This window comes from Pelmatolapia mariae, linkage group LG17 (genome assembly GCF_036321145.2).
Source record: "Pelmatolapia mariae isolate MD_Pm_ZW linkage group LG17, Pm_UMD_F_2, whole genome shotgun sequence".
In the NCBI taxonomy this organism is placed as follows: domain Eukaryota; kingdom Metazoa; phylum Chordata; class Actinopteri; order Cichliformes; family Cichlidae; genus Pelmatolapia; species Pelmatolapia mariae.
The window spans coordinates 25235668-25245622 of NC_086242.1; positions in this window are offsets into that span (position 1 = coordinate 25235668).

Sequence of the window (9955 nt, forward strand, 5' to 3'; positions counted from 1 at the left end):
TAAGTTTTTCATCTATTATTACACCACAAAATTTATTTTTACTGAAATGATAAATTACAGATGTATGTAAATGGTTTTAAAATAGCCTCAATAGCTTGTTTTAACCACTATCATATCAATATCATTACAATCCAATGATTTCTGATGTTTACTTTGTTTGACAATTTAAAAAACTTCATTTTCATCAATGGCTGTGAGAAACATTGAATAAGGATTTCATAAAACCTTTATGTTAAATTTTCGCTGCTGCCCAACTGTTTCTCTTTTCTTTCTTTTTTTTGTATGCAGTTATTAGCTAATGCTAGCAAAAGAAATGTATATGGTCACACATCTAGTTCTAAGTAAAAGATTAATAAGATACTAGAATCTCACTCACTAAAACTGAAGCACAAACATGTCCACATAGAAGCCCTAAAATGTATCATATAATTTACTTAAAATGCTCTAAAAGTTGCTGAAGGCACAAAGAGTGGAGCTATCCATTTCAGTGACTTAAATTAGCAGAGAAGGCCTAGCCAACAGGTGCCGATTACAGTGGCCTGTGTTGGTACACTTTCACTTTAGGCCATTTTCTTTAATATTTTCATTTTACCAGAACAAAGTTCTTTGGTTACTATGGTTTCTCACTTTTTGGGAGGGTCAAAGTAAATTAACCAACAACATAGCAACACAATGTCACTGCTTCTGTTCTGCTTCTGCAAAGTTCTGCGTAGCATTGCAGTAGCGTGGTGGTGCCTTAAGATTTATTGTGTTGCAATAAAATATAATATATATATATAATATAAGGTGCAATATTATCTTAGTCCCCCCCCACTTGGCTCTTACTGCTTCACAGGACAGGGATTAGTTATGCAGACTGTATCTGTAGGTTTGGAGCTTAGATCAGATGCTGCTGCGTAATAGCTAATTCTCCAAACTGAACAAAGAATGAAAAATTACAATATCCTGCGTGTTCTAAAACACATACAAAATGTCTTAACTTCTGCTTAATACACCCAAAGATTGCTGCAACTGTGTTGACTGAAAAAGAATAATTTCTCTTCCCAAAAAATGACCTTCCTGCTGAGCCTGATGGAAAACATTACTCATAACAACAAAATAAGGAGGAATTTCTTCCCATCTGGAACTGGCATGAACGGCATGGAATATGTGTGTTTGATTCACTGTGATTATAATGGAGCAATGCAGGGTCATGTTCTTGGCCATAAACGAGACATTGAGATTTAGATTTCAGCAACCTAAACAGCATGTGTGCACTACTTTCAAATGTATTTTAGTATAACAAAATGAGTATAACAGTTAAAATAACAGCATATATGTTATGCACAAGCCCTTGCCTTTCTTCTGTTTTTTAAGTGGGTTAGATGGCTTCTGAAGGACTCTTCCTTAAATGTCTAGTTTTTCTTTGGCCATTGGCTGCATTTTCACTTATTTCCAGTCCAGGTCTCTGTGACATTAGCCTTGATCTGGTCCTTTAATACACACACAGGATGCGGCATTCCCAGCTCAGGATAACTCTTTATTATTCACTTTGTGCAATGCTTGTGCCATTGCCTGGCCAGCTCCTCACTGTCATCTGCTGCCACACAAATCAGTCCCAGCATACTACTGTGTAAAATGGTAGAGGCAGAATTGGCTGATGTCTGCCAGCAGTGTTAGCCAGCTTCCCCTGGCGCTGCTCCCTGAACCCACTGTGCCACCCATCCCCTGCAGCTGAGCTACAAACCACACCCCGCAGTCCGGCCCAACATGCTTACCTGTGGTAGTACCCCCAAAAGCCCACCCCCAAAACTATCTCACCTCTTTTGTTGTCTTGGAACATGGGCAGGATGCACTAGCTCCTGCTTTCTCTATCTGAGAGTGCAGCTGCTCACCCTTCAAGTGGTACCCCAGATACTGTACCTCCCTCCATCCAACCGTAATCTTCTTCGGGTTGGTTATGAACCCCGCCTGGCTCAAGGACTCTAGCATTTCAGTAACTTGCTGCCAGATGTCACTGTGGATGATGACATTATCTCGGTAGGTTGTATCATATGCAGTGTATGTAGTAGAAAAAGCCATATTTTCTTTAGACTTTGAAGACAAGGGAATCTGCCAGTAGCCCTTGGTCAAATCCAGTGTGAAAAAATGAGCAGTGCATGCATGGGACAAACATCAAACTGTGACACTTCATTTACCTTGCGGTCCACACAGAAACCTATACACCATCTTTCTTTAACACAAGAACTATGGAGACACACCAAGCACTGTACAATACTTCCAACACTCCCGTCTCCAACATAGCAGCCAAATCCTTCCAAACTATTTGCCTTTTATGTTCAGGTAACCTATAGGTCTGTGAATGCATCGTTTTGTTGGGGCAGTTTTTTAAATTGGGCTTTATGAGTATGGTGTGACCTGGCGGAGGGAAGAACGCATCTGTAAAATACTGTTGCACTGCAGCAAGATCTGTTCTCTGGGGTGGTGTGAGATGGTTACAGTAATGGGGTGAGGCGGGAATGGTAGAAATTGGCATTACAGGCGCCAGCTCATCTTGATTCGGCCTCTTTCCATGCAAGAGTTTGAGGTGGTAAACCTGTATGGCTTTTCCCCAGTCCTACCACACCACTTCATAATCAAAGTCCGCATTTGTCGTGTGACCACAAAGGGTCTTTAGCACTTGGTGAGTAATTGAGCTGGACGAAAGAAGCAGTACAAGTATTTGATCTCCTGTTGTAAATTGTCTGTGCCTAGTGACTGTTGTACAGGCACTGCTGACGTTCCTGGGCCTGGAACAAATTTTCCTGTGATAACCTACCCTGCATCCTTCAAAGTGTTATTCAGGAGCTCCACAAGCCCATCAGTCAGGAGGATTTTGTGCTGCAAAGACAGCTGCAGTGCTGCAGGACACCAACCACCAGTGTACATCCTCCCCAGATGTCTGCCAGTAAAATCTGTAAGGTGCAGAGGATTTAGAGAGTTGGGCACAGCTTCATCAGTGACAGTCAGCATCCCCAATAAACCACTGGCCTTCCCAATGCCGAACACCTGTTTAAAAACAAACAGAAACCTCAGGTGGTCAGTCATTAAACAACTGTTCACAATTAGCATATTAATGCATAAAGAATTACTCAAAAAGAACTATAATAAAAAATTAAAGGACAAGGGAAATGTCATGACTTCATACTATTTCACCAGTTCAGCTGTTATCCAACCATTTGAGTCCAGTAACAGGTAGGTATCAATCAGGGTTGCATGTGAATGAGTTCACATGAATAAGGACCCCACAAAACCAGTAAGAGTTCGTAGGCAACCACTGTCCACCTGCTTGCTGAGCTCATATGACTGTGAGCAACATTAATCTCTTTATCTAACTCTCTATAAAATACTTCCATATCCAAAGAAAATTTCATCACATTTCCTAGTGCTCTTTTAAGACGCAGCTATCAAATTTACCTCATTGGACGCCCGTTCTCCCATTGTAATCAGTTCTGACAATTTCAGCTCCTTCTGTAGGTTATCTATTTCCTTAGATCTAAGGAAAGATGTTCGAAAAAGCTGTTTGGCAATTCAGTGGGTAACCCTGTCATCTCACAGCAACAGTGTGCCTGTGTGGATGCTCTGGTTTTCTCTGACAAAGGCAACGAGCAGAAGTTGAAACTGTAGACCCAACAAGGATGCATGAAAGGACAGGCTGGACCCTAGATGCCCTCATCCTGGGAACAGGGACGGGTCCAGGGACAAATTCAGGGATGGACCTGGGTGGAGCGACACAGCAGTTCATTTCATTTCAGCCTGCAGTTTAAATAAAGCAATTTACATTAGTATGCTTTTATACGTTAATGTAAAGCAGTAAAATCCTGCTTTTACATGATCATATAAGAGGAATAACAATGCCATGATTTAATAAGCAACATTTACAGTGTGGTATTAGTACTTTTCCTTTATCAATAGACAGAGATCACTGTGGATGTTCACACACAGTTCATGCAAAAGATTTTATTTTTTGGATAACTTTAAGTTTCTCTTTTTTCTGCATATGTTATTGCTAGAAAATACCTGATTGTGGCGAACTCAGTCCCATATGTACATTTCTAAAAGTACACTAAGGAAGTTATGTAATGTCAACAGCATTATATCTGTCTGAGAATGTTCAATGACCTCTGACTCACAATACAATTTTATTTATATAGCACATTTAAAAAACCACAGGTATGCCAAAGTGCTTCACAGAACGAGTTAAGAGCAATAATAATACAAATACAAAACATAAAATACAAAATACAAAATACAAATAAAATATACTAACAGGCGGGTGACATAACTAACCAATAATACGCCAGGCATAGTAGGCACAACCCGAAAGGCTGAAGGTTAAAACATTATAAACATTAATAAAGCGAAAAAGATAAGTTACAGTACACTAAAAATGCGGGCTCTAGGAGGCGGGGAAAGCAAGGCTAAACAAATACGTTTTTAATCGAGATTTAAAAGATTGAATTGAATCAGACACCCGAATAGCTAGAGGGAGGTTATTCCAGAGGTAGGGTGTGACAGCGGCGAATGCGCGGTCACCTCTGGTCTTGAGCCGAGATCTAGGTCGCACCAGGAGCATTTGGCCTGCTGATCTAAGCACTCTCCCAGGGGTATAAAAGCTGAGGAGATCCGTAAGATAGCTGGGCGCGGTGTTATTTATGATTTTAAAAGTGAGCAATAAGATTTTAAAATCAATACGAAATTTAATAGGGAGCCAGTGCAGGTCGGAAAGAACTGGAGTAATAGACTCAAACCTGCCAGTTCCAGTTAAGAGACGCGCAGCCGCATTTTGAATGAGCTGCAGTTTGTGAACAAGGGCAGAATGGAGACCAGTATAAAGGGAATTACAGTAATCTAACCTTGATGTAACAAAGGCATGGATAAGTTTCTCCAGGTCCTTACGTGGTATGTAGGGCTTGGCCTTAGAGATTAGATGTAATTGATTGAAACTCGATTTAACTACAGAGGACACACGTTTGTCCAACTTGAAGGAACTGTCCAAGACAACACCCAGGTTCCTCACAGTGTCAGAAAGGGAGTCAGCAAAGGGCCCAAAAATACCAGTTAGTTCAGCCCGAGAGAAGGGAGTATCAAAGATTACAATTTCAGTCTTCTTATCATTTAGAATGAGGGAATTGCTCAGTAGCCAGATTTTAACTTCATTCATACAGTCAAAGAAGTGTTGCAACGACGATGTGACATCCTCAGCTAGTTCAAAATAGATTTGAATGTCATCCGCATAAAAGTGAAAAGAAATATTGTATTTATCAAAGATTCGGCCCAAGGGTAACAAGTATAAAGAGAACAGCATGGGACCCAGCACAGTAACAAATGGACTGACATCGAGCTGTGCTAATCTGTGGATTGGTGATTAATTTGCTGTGTCCGAATAAAATAGTGCTCAAATTTTTCAAGAAGAAACATGTTGCCATGCAATGATGTGATTCATTAATGTGTTTATTTATTATTTTTGGAGAACAATATAATTTTGACAATATTATTTATCTGGTTCTCACTTCCAGTTAATACTGAAACTAGTCTAAAGCTAGACTGGATATGGTTAGATTTAGGTTAGGGTTGGGCAGGTGGCGGTAAGGGTTAGGGGAAGATGAGGAACTGAAAGTTAGCTACAGTGCTGTGCTCTACAGTGATGGAATCATGACTGCGTGTGTTTGTAAAGTACAAGTGTATACATTAATTCAGAGTGATGTGGTACAACAAACACCTCATTTTATTGCTCTGAGTGAGGTTTGAAAGCAGCGTCACCCAATTAGGTTTTCCCACAGTACATGCAGCTGTCCCCCTCCTCCGCATTGCTGTGGTATTGTGCTGTCTGGCAACATGTGGAGCCGCTCTCGAGGCCTAGTGCTCTAGGTGCCCTTGGAAGCTCCAGCCTCATGCTGGTTTCAATTCTATAACCTTTCAGATCACAGCATAATGACTCAAAATGGCTCACACATGCACATTATGCCCCGACGAATCATTTTTCCAACGAGCCAATTTACTCCCATGATTAAACCTTTTTTTCCTATGTGAGTCAGAGCAGAGAGCCAGGCGAGGCAGAAGTTTGGAGCATGTTTGGTGTCTTCAGGGAGTCAAGAGTGTATGTGTGTGTGTGTGTACGTGTCATATGTGTTTGGAGGGAATCACATACAGTGGGGTAAATAATTATACTGTGGCCAACATCGTAAGACATTTCTTGTAGTTGGTGAAAAAGGTTTAAACACATCTCAGGAGGAATTTTGTCCCACTGCAATTTACAGAAACACTTGAAATTCTTTAGATTTCTTGGTTGCTGCTTGGGAACTTGACGTTTGAGTTCCCTCCACAGATTTTCTATAGGACTGAGGGCTGAAGACTGGCTAGGCTTCTCCACGACCACTTCTTCTTTAGCTCACAAAGTTGTTGCCTATGTGGTATGTTTTGAGACACTGTCAGAATGTCAATGCCTCAAAACCTCCTTCCCTCAACCAGAAAACTGGTTCTGGTTGAGGGAAGGAGGTTCTCATTTAACACTGTATGGCCCCATCCATTAAACCAGTGGTTCTCAAAGTGTGTGGCGCATCCCACGGGTGGTGCGCAGAGTTCTGACAGGTGGGACGCAAGTTACCTGGCAGAAAAATCATGTGGAACTAATGTTTAACATCTGAATCCCTTTTACGTTGGAACAAAGTAATTTGTGGCAGTTACGTTAATACTATGCACATCTGCTGCTGCCCCAGGTTTGGATGGTCATCAAAATAGAGAGATATGTGACAGTTACAAAAAGAAAACCATGCATTGCATCTGAGACAGACAAGGCAAGTGCCGATAATAAGCCAAAAAGGAAATATGTTGAACCGCATCTTGCTGTTGTTTTCACCGTGAATATAGGAGATGAGGAGAGACTGGTGTGTATTTTATGTTTGAAAACTCTGGCGGCTGACAGTATGAGGGTCAACAAATTAATCAGAATCAGAATCAGCATACTTCATTAATCCCTAAGGAAATTATGTGGGCTACAGTTGCTCCAATACAGTAACAGTAACAGACTAAACTAATTAAACGATACAATATGTTACGGATTTACAAATTAAAAAATAACACTAATATATACAAGGATTAACAGAGGTGATTATAAATAAATATCAAGAATATTGACAGAATATTACTGAGTAGAAAAGAGCGTGTGAAAAAGGGTGTAACTACTTCAGTATTTACACTGTAGTAGATGGATGAGTTGTACAGGGAGATGGCCACGGCCAGGAATGATTTCCTGTGTCGTTCAGTGGTGCTTTTTGGTAATCTCACTGAACGTGCTCCTGTGGCTAGCCAGCACATCATGGAGTGGGTGGGAGGTATTATCCAGCACTGTCTTTATCTTGGACAACATCTGGCTCTCTGACACCACCCAAATGGAGTCCAGCTCCATAACAACAACATTACTGGCCTTGCGGATCAGTTTATTTAGTCTGTTGGCACCTGCGACCCTCAATCTGCTGCCCCAGCATGCAACAGCATAGAGGATAGCACTGGCCACAACAGACTCATAGAAAATCCTGAGCATTGTCTGACAGATGTTGAAGGACCTCAGCTGCCTCAGGAAATAGAGACGACTCTGGCTCCAAGGTATTTATAGTCCTCCACAATGTCCACATTGACCCCCTGGATTGAAACAGGGGTCAAGGGTTTCCTGGTCTTCCTAAAATCCACAATCAGTTCCTTGGTCTTTGCCACGATGAGTTGCAGATGATTCTGCTCGCACCACGTGACAAAGGAGTCAACCACAGCCCGGTACTCTGACTCATCACCCCTGTTGATGTGAGTCATCAGAAAACTTCTGAAGATGGCAGGTCTCTGTGCAGGTTCTGAAGTCTGTGTTGTAGGGGGTGAAGAGGAAGGGGGAGAGGACAGTCCCTTGTGGTGCCCCTGTGTTGCTGATCACCTTGTCAGACACACAATGTGGAAGACGCACATATTGTGGTCTTCCTGTCTGGTAATCAACAATCCAGGACACCAGGGAAGCATCCACTTGCATCGCTGTTAGCTTATCACCCAGGAGGGTTGGCCTGATGATGTTGAATGCACTGGAAAAGTAAAAAAACATGACCCTCACAGTGCTCGCCGGCTGGTCCAGATGGGTGTAGACGCAACTGAGCAGGTAGATGATGGTGTCCTCATCTTCGAGGCGGGGCTGGTAAGCAAACTGAAGGGGATCCTGATGTGGTCTGACTATGGGTTGGAGTTGGATGAGTCTTTCCTGGGGGCCACTGGGACGTGACGTCTTTGGTACAGGGATGAGGCATGATGTCTTCCAGAGCACTGGGACCCTCTGCAGACTCAGACTCAACATGAACAGTCTATGAAAGACTCCTCACGCTGTGAGGCAAGGTGGCTTTGATGAGGTAAAGTGCTGACACGAGTCTTTGAGCTCAGAGGAGAAATTCTGATGTTTTTCCAGGAGGAAGGCATGCATAAAGCTGCAAGCAAGTTTAATGGTGAAGACTTGTTCTTGAATTGCTGGTTGTCTGGGTGATGTCCAAAAAATGCTGTGGGCTTTATAAATAAATGGGAAACTAGCCCATTTTGGATGGAGTAGCTCTCGTTTCTAGAAATCTGGCCAAATTCATTAAGCCACCCAAAACGTGACCATAATGAGGACCAGGGACCAGAGGTGGAGTCTTAAACGCCTCTCTGCACCTTATCTCCTCCTGTTATTCCCTCAAAGCCCCATCTCCTTAGAGACGCTGTCTGATCCCTAAATTAATGTATGTAGCGTTAATTTACTGGACTATACAGTGGTTGCTGCATTGTTTTCCAATCGTAGATATTATCATTTTCTTCTTTCTGATGCAAGTATTTAAGGGTTGTTCTTGACCACAAACTGTGTTTTGAGCCTCATGCTGATGCCACTACCAAAAAAGGTTCAGCAAAGACAATGAAATTTTTTAATGTCTCATCTGAAATTTTGTCCTTGTTTTACAGAAGTTTTATTGAATTTGTTATTTCTTTCTGTATCGCTGTATCGGTTTGGTAACATAACTCTAAAACAAGAATCAGTTGGGACTTTTGGTAAAAACTGCCATCAAAATCTCAGGGAGTTGGTAAGATGGGCTTTTAGCCATTTATAACAAGCATGTGCTAAGGAAGGCTCATTTTATTGTTAATTGTTTTAACCATCCGCTTCACAGTGAGTTTGACTTGTTGCCCTCTGGGCTGTCATTTTAGACCTGTGAGACCTGTGAGGAAGACCAAAAGACTCCAGGTTTCTTTTATTCCTACTGCAATCCGTCTCCTTAATAGTGAATAACTGTCTTGGGGCTTTTTATCATTGTTTTGTTTATTCTTATTGTTGCCCTTGCTGCTAAACTATTTTCCCCTTGTGGGACAATGGAGTATTGAATTGAATTGAATTATTTTTGTTGCTTTTCTCCATTTTTGCTATTTTGTAAAGTTTTTTTAAAAAAACCTCACATATTATTTTTGTTTTTGAATTTATTTATTTTTTTGCTCCGCGTTAGGCCTACAAACGTCTTTCGAGAGTTGGTAAGGTTTTGAGAAATAAACAACAGGGAGTGGTATTAATGTTTTAACAAATATGAGAGAGGTTTTTATTGTTTGTAGTGCCTTCTGCAAAGGTGACTCTGTGTTTTCTAAAACTGTTTTGAGATCTGCATTTAGTGTGGTGAATGGAGAAAAGCAAAAATAATATTTGTAAACCTATAAGCATCAGAAAACAAACCAAAAATATACTGATACATTGTGAGAAAATTGCACCAACTAACAATTTTAATCCAGTAAAGTCACACTACATACATTCAGCGGCCACTTTATTAGATATGCCTGAGCCAACGCTCATTACAGTAATTCTAATATCTAATCATCCTTTCACATCACAACTCAAAGCATTTAGGCATGTAGACATGGTCAAGACTGCCTGCTGAAGTTCACACCTCAGAAT